The sequence below is a fragment of the Paroedura picta genome, chromosome 1, assembly GCF_049243985.1.
Source record: "Paroedura picta isolate Pp20150507F chromosome 1, Ppicta_v3.0, whole genome shotgun sequence".
NCBI classification, from domain to species: Eukaryota; Metazoa; Chordata; class Lepidosauria; order Squamata; family Gekkonidae; genus Paroedura; species Paroedura picta.
This window is the reverse complement of record NC_135369.1, coordinates 184,248,107-184,257,164: the sequence shown is the minus strand read 5'-3', so window position 1 is coordinate 184,257,164 and position 9,058 is coordinate 184,248,107.

Genomic DNA, 9,058 nt, shown 5'->3' with positions numbered 1-9,058 from the left:
TGCACCATTCAAATTAACCTTCAGGATTAAGTGCAAAATAAGACGGACACATTTCTTGCCCTACAGGTGATTTCTGAAAGGGGGGGGGGGATAAGAACGGCACCAAAGAACTAAAAATCCTGACCGTATTTTTATTCGTCCAATATTTTCCTAAGCTCAAAAATGATTCCTGATAGCTAAATTCTATGAGTGTGTTTCAGGCTTTCTCGATAGTGTTTCCCGGCTTTCAGACGAAAAGAGTCGCTCATTTTGTCTCCCTCGCAGGAAGAAAAATATCATAAAGAAAAAAATGCCATTTCATTGAATGATAAGTCGGCTAGTTCGGGTGCGCATCGATGTTAAGAAATCATTAGCAGGAGTAGAATTGGCAGTCATAGTTGTAGTAGTGGCAGCAGTTTTACCAAGTGCTTTACTCAGTCATCCTAGGTTGACATTTGTCATTCTGTTTCACCCGAGATAAAATAAGAACTTTACATTTTGTTCATTGAATAGGACCAAAATGGCGAGCCCTTTTTTTTTGGGGGGGGGGAGGAGGAAGGGGGGAGATTTCCCTTTCACAGCCAGAAGGGTGAAATGAGGCGTGTATCACGTATGGGATTTGCGTGATTTCAAAGGTGCTTTGGCCAAATTCTACAGCGTGATGACATCACTTCTTGTTTTGCATAGGAAGTGATGTCACATGGCTGTGTAATAACAGCACACTTGTCCTCCCCTCACATTTCCCCCCAGGTGGCAAAACTGACTCTGTTCCGAGCTTAGTTCTTTTACTGGGATAGACAAGATGTACAATAGTCTAGAGTTGTCATTCGTTGAGAAAGCAAATGCTCGTAGCACAATGATTGTCAGAAGTCAGGCCATTCCACATTAGTACTTCACGGCCTGCATCGGGAAACTCAGCTGATGACTTTGAAAGGTGACCTCTAAAGTTGTCTGGAGGAAAGGACAAGAGACCCTAAAGTCAGGTGCCATGCAAAGGGTTGTAGGAGAGGTTAAAGATGAGTGCAAAGGCTCATGGGACATTCAAGTGTTCCGGCAGTACTGGAAAACATACTGCAGGGACGAGTGAGTAATTTCTTTTGTAGGGGACTTCTTTAGGTCTATATCTTGCGGCTCTTTCTAAATTCACCCCCCAAAAAAGGCAGGGGTGTGTGTGTTTGTTTGTTTAAACAAAATGTGGGGACATGAATTCCTGTGGTAGCCCCTCAAGGCTCGACACGTCGAGTCTCATAAACTTCAAACAAGTTTCTTAAAGCTCAGCCTAGCAGCCTGGAGGCGTCTCTTAGTTTTTTTCTTTCTACATTCTCATGTATAAACCATTTCAATTTAATCTTCTTGTGAGTCAGTGAATATTTCTCACATGTGGTGTTTGCACAATACAAACACAATACCATTGGGTTAGGTCATTTGTTATTTATGAGCTTGTATTGATTTACAAAGGGATCTCTCACTCTGAAATTATTGATTGATCAGTCTTACTATCAGTTCTCATCTGAAGCAGTACTGCTTCTGCTACCACTATTCAGAATAATGCCCTGTTCAGTTTTTCCTATAATACTTATTTTCAAACGTATCTGGAGATTCATGTCAGACGTGGTTTGCTTGAATAATTCACAAAGTCCAGTCCTATCTAGGTTTTCTTTGAAGCCATTCCCAATGATTTCTTTGGAAAGGGAGGATAGGATCCAATCCTTAGTAATATTTCTCAAGTAAATGTATTTATACCAATAAGATTGTTGTAGTATAGTTTCTCCTGTGGGCTGCTTGAGATTTATAGACCACTTTGGCTGCTAGAGATTTATAGATTGCTTTGTACAGGATCGAAATCAAATCAGTCTTCATTCCAGTTTGCTGTTTTTTTTGCTGTAATTTCAATTTAGCAATATGGCTACAGCAAGCTGTCTGTCATCCTGGAATAGTGTGGGTAATGTTTTCCCCCATGCTTTCAAATGGATAGCAGTGGTCAATAGACAGGAACTATATTTCAAGGTAACTATAAATGGTAAAGAAGCTTCTTTTAAAAGGTGGAGTCTGCCCCCAATGAATTTAACATGGAGGTTCTGGCAGTAGCAATGCAATTAAATCATTACGAAAACAAAAAGAGATTTTGAGGAGTAGGTTGCTAAAAGCATAGAGACAAACAATATGCCATTTTTAAAACAAATCCGGAGTGGGAAACGAGCCAGGGAAGCAGTGAGACCCTTGGATGACTAAGAAACCAAGGGATTACTAAAGGAAGATGGGGAGATATTCCACAGCCCCTATTTTCAGGAAGAGAGTCTGAACAACTGGGACAAATTGGGGTGATGGATAAGTTACCAGGTTCTGATGGCTTACACATGAGTGTTCTTAAGGAACTCAGATGTGGGATGTTTGACCTAGTAACCCACATATATAGCCTAACCCACATATATGACACCAGAGCTGTAAAAGAAGATTGTAGAACAGTAAATATGACATTGATTTTAAAAAGGGATCCAGAGGGGAGCCAGGAAAGGACAAACCAGTCAGCTTAACATCTGTCCCTGGCAAATTAGTAGCTACTATTATCAAAGACAGAATTGTTAGGCCTAAAAAGGGACAAAGCCTACTGTGGGGAAATCTGCATGGCTTCTGCTTCATCATCCTTTTGAAGTTCTTTGGGAAATTTTATCCTATACCTTCACACAAAGGTCCCAAGGTGGGTCACAACACAGAATAAAATAAGCTAGAAAATACAATAAGAATATTTAAAATGCTTTTGGTTTTGCCCTGGAAAGGACGTTGCATTTCAGTATGACCCTGAATGATCCCTCCATTTGAGGGCACTGCTGGAATATTATTTTGGACTCCTTTGGTCTGGCCCTTGCAGTGGTTTTATCGGGGGATGTGTGGATTCAAAGGAAAAAAATTGTGAGCTTTCAGAGACATGTATGGTTTACCAAACCCTGCAAAGTTAGGGGTTTGGGTGGGGACTGTAGCTGACGATGTCACACGTGTGGCTTCAGCCAGATATCTGCATGAATGTCATTTTCAATTTAATGTCCTTGGTCCTTGATTTTGTTGAATCCTCTCCCCCCCCCCCTCTGTACTAGCTTGCCTGCTGCGATTCACAATATGATGTAGCTACCGGGTACATACGGGTGTAATTAATTCACCCATAGCCCCTGCTTCCTTCACATATTGAATATAAAATCCGTTTGTGGATTGGAAGGCAAATAAAGAAATCAAATAAAGAAATTAAGGAGGGGTGGGGAGAAATCCAGGAGGGCTGTGATTGGTTTCAATTAAAAATTATCTTAAAGGTTGGACTGGCCTCCATAACAGATGCCCAGGGAGGGCAGAAGGCGGAACAAGCCTTCCTGGTGGCATAATTCAGGGACGTAATTGGAACGACACTTGTTTACCCCAATGAACGATCTGGCCTTTTAATGTTACGGTACTTGGAAGAAATAACCATTACAAACTGCTGATTGTGGGCTATACAAAAAGGACTATCGTATCTCTCCGATTGCTTTTATACTGCGTGGGTAAGCCGAATCGGATGGGAGACGATCACGGTATGGTGACTGACTCAGCAGCACTGGGGGGAGGGCAAGATTTAGGTGGGTTTGAGGCCATCTGGGGATACATGTCAGCCTGGTCCAATCAACTAGGGTGCCATGGTCAGGCCATTTTGCCCTGAAGGCTTGGATTGGCAGACCACCCCCTCCTGGTATAGGCAGAGATCGGATTTAAGCTCGCTCAAGGAGACTTATGGATCTGAAGCCCCCCGGCAACTCAGTCGATGAGCTAGTGGAGGACTCACGCTGCCGCCTCTCTGAAGCCATCAGTGAGATTGCTTTCTGATGCCCTCTCATCTTCCACTCAACATCAGCTTTCTGGTATACATCGGAGCTGTGCAAGCGGAAACAGGAGCTGAGATGGCTCGAGTGAGTCTGGAGGAAAGCACGTAATTAAGAATGAAGAACATCTTATAAGAAGTTCTTATAAGATGAATGCTTATGTGATGGCAGTGAAGGCTACTGTGAAGGAATTCTGTGTGGCCTCCATTGCCTCTGTGAGCTCATGCCTGATGCAATTGTTTAAAACAATTAGATCACTAACATTCTTAGGAGCGTTCCAAAGTTTCAAATTGGATATCAGCGGTGAGGTTTTTGCAAACGGTTTCGTGGAGATAATCTTGTTGCTCCACCAGGATTTCTCCACTAGTTTTGATGCAGGGAGTGAACTAGAGGCCTCTCAGACATCTCAGAGTCCTACGTCAGCCCACTTCAGTCCTTGGCTAAAGTATATAAGACCCTGACAGTGGTCCAGCCAACCACATGTTCTCTTGACCCATGTACTTCGTGGTGGTGAGGAGATTCAGGGCCCTCCCCAGGATCCCTTCTTAGCAATGGAGGCCCAAATTACAAAGGTAGCCTGCCTGGCATTCTTTCATCTGTGCCAGGTGTGGCAGCTTGCAGTCTGACTCTTGGAGTCAGATCTAGCCATGTGTCAGTCACCTGTAGACTAGACCTCTGCAACTCACTCAACACAGGGCTGTCCCTGAGACTTCTACAGAAACTCCAACTGGTCCAAAATGTAGCAGCCTGAGTCTTGACAGGGACTCGCTAGAAGGCATATATGACACCAGTGCTCTCCCAGCTGCATTGGCTTCAGATGGGAGACCAAATCAGGTTCATTATTCTAGTGCCAACCTTCAAAACCCTAAATGGTGTGGGACTGGTGTATCTATGGGATAATTGTCTCTTCCCTTATTTCCTCTCTAGAGCATTAAGATCTTTAGAACAACATCTGCTCAGAATCCCTGGCCCAAAGGAGGTCAGATTGGCTCAATCAGGGAGAGAGAAAGAAAGTGAAGGAAGCAATTAAGAGTCAGACAGTTTCTGGTATCTGCTGTTCAAAGCAATTGGAGAGCGTATGTTATTGTTTTTGTTAGATTGTTATATTGATATTGATGGTGTGAATGTTCCAAATTTTTTAATGTAAACCACCCAGAGCCTTAGGGAAGGTGGTATAAGTAAGTAAGTAAGTAAGTAAGTAAGTAAGTAAGTAAGTAAGTAAGTAAGTAAGTAAGTAAGTAAGTAAGTAAGTAAGTAAGTAAATAGGGCCTGGGCTCCATGGTAGTGCCTCCGCTTGTCATGTAGAGAATCCTGGGTTCAATCCCCAGTAGATGATATGAAGAGACCTCTATGAAAGACACTGGAGAGCTGCTTCCAGTCAGAGTTGACAATACTGGCCTTGGTGGACCAATGGTCTGATTCATTATAAAGCAGTTGCATGTGTGCTTCTTGCTGTGTCCTGATAAAGTCAAGCTAATGCATGGGCACCTCTCAGAGAAGCCCTCCTAACAAAGCTCTCCTTCACATTTCAAGTCTCCCTAGAAGACAACTTGTTTTGAAGCAAGCTGATGCAAGGTAGAGTAGCTCACACCCCTGAATTGCCCTAATGAATGCCAACATTCACAATTCCATCTTGATTTCTGGTTGTCCATGTAACCACAATAATAAATAGCACAACTATATGGATGCTGCTTCTTAAAGTCGATCTGTATTAACTGTTGAGAAGTCAATAATCATTCTGTGGCTTTGTTAGAAGAAGAAGAAGAAGAAGAAGAAGAAGAAGAAGAAGAAGAAGAAGAAGAAGAAGAAGAAGAAGAAGAAGAAGAAGAAGAAGAAGAAGAAGAAGAAGAAGAAGAAGAAGAAGAAGAAGAAGAGTTAGTTGTTATATGCCGCTTTTCTGTCCCAGGAGTCTCAAAGTGGCTTACATTTGCCTTCCCTTTCCTCTCCCCACAACAGACACCCTGTGAGGGAGGTGGGGCTGAGCGCCTTGATATCACTGCTCGGTCAGAACAGCTTTGTCAGTGCTGTGGTGAGCCCAAGGTCACCCAGCTGTCTGCATGTGGGGGAGCATGGAATCAAACCCGGCTCACCAGATTAGAAGTCTGTGCGCCTAATCACTACAACAAGATGGCTCTCAACACCAAGCAGGATCTTTTTATTGGTAATATATCATGACAGAGAAGCACTTCTCTATGACAATGTTTCCTACAGAACTCTCCTTGGCAGGGAAACACCTCTTGTCAGACAAGTTGTACACTATTAAAAGGGCAGAATTTCATCAGAATTTCAATATGAAGAAGAAGAAAAAGAAGAAGAGTTGTTTCTTATATGCCGCTTTTCTCTACCCGAAGGAGGCTCAAAGCAGCTTTCCTCTCCCCACAACAGGCACCCTGTGAGGTGGGTGAGGCTGAGAGAGCCCTGATATTCCTGCTTGATCAGAACAGCTTTATCAGTGCCATGGCAAGCCCAAGGTCACCCAGCTGGCTGCATGTGAGGGAGTGCAGAATCGAACCCGGCATGCCAGATTAGAAGTCCACACTCCTAACCACTACACCAAACTGGCTCTCATATGGTCTGGAATTCCTTTTAAAGGAAAGTCCCTTACACGTGCAGCAGATGCTTATTGTTCACTTTCATGGGAAGGACAGGAATACAGAACATATTGAATCTAAAGATTAGTGGCACGCACTCGTTCAAAAGCGGAGGAAAGAGCCTATCCAATGCAAAGGTCCCGGCTGACGTTTCGTACTATGGCAAGTCATCTCAGATTGTGTCAATCATATTGCACCACGTTACGTTAAGTGACATTTTTAGCATGATGGATGCAACAGGGAGTGACACATCATCATACAAAATATCATCAGGAAGATTTGGGGGGAGAAGCTGCTGGAGGACAGAATCTGTTCATGTTGCCTGTCTTCTGGGGTCTAAGGGAAGGAAGACCTCCAGAAAGAAGAGTTTCCCTCTACCTACTGGGATAAGGAAGGGCAGATGGGTTCTTCTAGGTGAACCATTTTCACAAACAATTAGAAGCAATGCTACTGAAACGCTCACATTCCTTGAGGATGGGTATGTATTTCTGGGTATGAACTGAACGTGGCGGATCCGTTTGGCACATTATTGTTCATGCATGTATCTCTGCTCTCTGTGTGGAGCTGCTAGCTACACACCAGAGGTTCCAACCCAGGGGGGAAAAATGATTAGCTCTTGCTATTTCCAGTAGAGGATATGTCTCAACTAAGAAAGGGCATGAACCGCATTTTTTGTGGTTTGGTTCCTTGTTTGTAGCTGAACCACAAACTGAACCATCAACAAGTACATTGGGTTTGTATCAGTTCATGAGCCATTTCATCCCCTGCTTTCTGCTCTTCACGAACCACCACTATCCACCTCAAATGGCATCAACATTCATGAAAGGTCATGGCGACTCTTTAGTTCATGAGCGTTGCTTTGCAAACCAGCCGAAATTCATGTTGAATTTTACTTTGTGAACCGGTTCCTGCCCAAACCTAGTCCCAACAGGCCTTCAACAGAACTAGTTCATTATCTCAAACACCACCAACGACAGAAGCAGGAACTCCACTGAGAACTACAGTGAGTGAAGAGGCCCAAATAACCCCAGCTAAAATGAGCAATGCCCTTCTGACATGTGTAACTTTCTTGAATCTTTCAATCTGGATCCTCTCCCAACTTGTCAACAGAAAAGTCAATGTGGAAGTTGGTCCTGATTTGACAGTCTGAACATATGAAGCCCCAAGGCCATTTCGTGCTGCATTCTTCATTCCTCAGAGTAAATCCTTCAGTCTTTCTTCTGGTGCTGAACACTGTATTGGGGAGATGTATGCTTTAGGTTCTGGACAGGCTGCAAAATGTGCATGCATGGGCATCACTACAACCATTTGTTCAGACACTGGCCATTGTGGTCTATGCAATAGGCCTGACAGGGGTGATGGAACATCCAGAAAGGCCTGTGTGGCTCCCCCTATTCTAATAGAATGTGTGCCATAAGCCTCAGCTCTGGCCCTCATCATTTTTAGGCATGCTCACATCACCACTGCGAACTGGTACCAAGAGAAACAAGTCCCATCACTATGGATGAACAAACATCCAGGTACTTGTGGTCTCACATCCAAGGAGGCTTCCAGAAATAGAACTTGGCAGAGGGGGGACAGGACCTGGGCAACATTATCACCTGACCCCAGCTACTTTGGTCCATTCTTGACCTTTGCAGCCATACCTGCAGTCCATCGCTTGTAATAGCGACATCCTCTATGTCCAGCTGACCATTAAACCAGTAGTCCCCAAACTTTTTATCACCGGGGACCAGTCAACGCTTGACAATTTTACTGAGGCTTGGGGAGGGGTAGTCTTTTGCTGTGGGATTTCACTGCCGCCACCTGAACCCCTGCTCCACTAGCTTTCCTGCCGGTGCCCCTGATTTCCCACCACACACTGGGGGGCGCTGCCAGCAAAAGCCACACCGAGGGGGAGCCCCAGCCATGGCAGCTGCTGGAGAGCACCAAAGGTGAGCTGGTGGCAGAGTGGCAGGACAGCCCCTGAGACAGCAGCCGGGGAGGAGGAGACATGGCCCGGTACTGACTGATCCATGGACCGGTACCAGTCCATAGCCCAGGGGTTGGGGACCACTGCCCTAAGCAACTGCCTAGGTGGTTGCATACCTGGCAGAGACTCACTGCCTGGTGGTTCTGTGGCTACCTGGTGGTTCTGTGGCTTCCCATTTTTCCGGCTCCAGCATCTTCTGTGCATCCCAAAGTCATTTTTGCAATCAGGATGGCCACCCCGAGAATCAACCCTGTCGTCAGAGGAGGACTCACCCGAGGACAAGGTGTCCCAATGTGAGCTCCTGTGCCTATGGCTGGTTCCTTGCTGCCCCCTCTTCCGCTGAACCTATTTCCACTCCTTCTCCTCCTCCTCCAGTTCTTCACTTTCTCTGATGTATTCACTGCTGGCTTCTGGAGTGCTGGAGCCCCTATCCAAACTCCTCACCGACCCTGCCCATGACAACTGCTCCACTGCCAGAGAGTAGCCTCGCCAGAAGGCAGACTCTCCTCATCTGGGAGCAACCGCAAAAAACAGTGAATCCCTATCTAATGATCTCCTGCCAGTTGAGGCTCTTTGTACCTTCTTGCAAGGCTGCATGTCACACCCTGCTCTGGACAATGGGACTCCGCTCTTGGCTGATTAGCACCCTCTTGGCCCTTTGCCTCCCTTGCTCC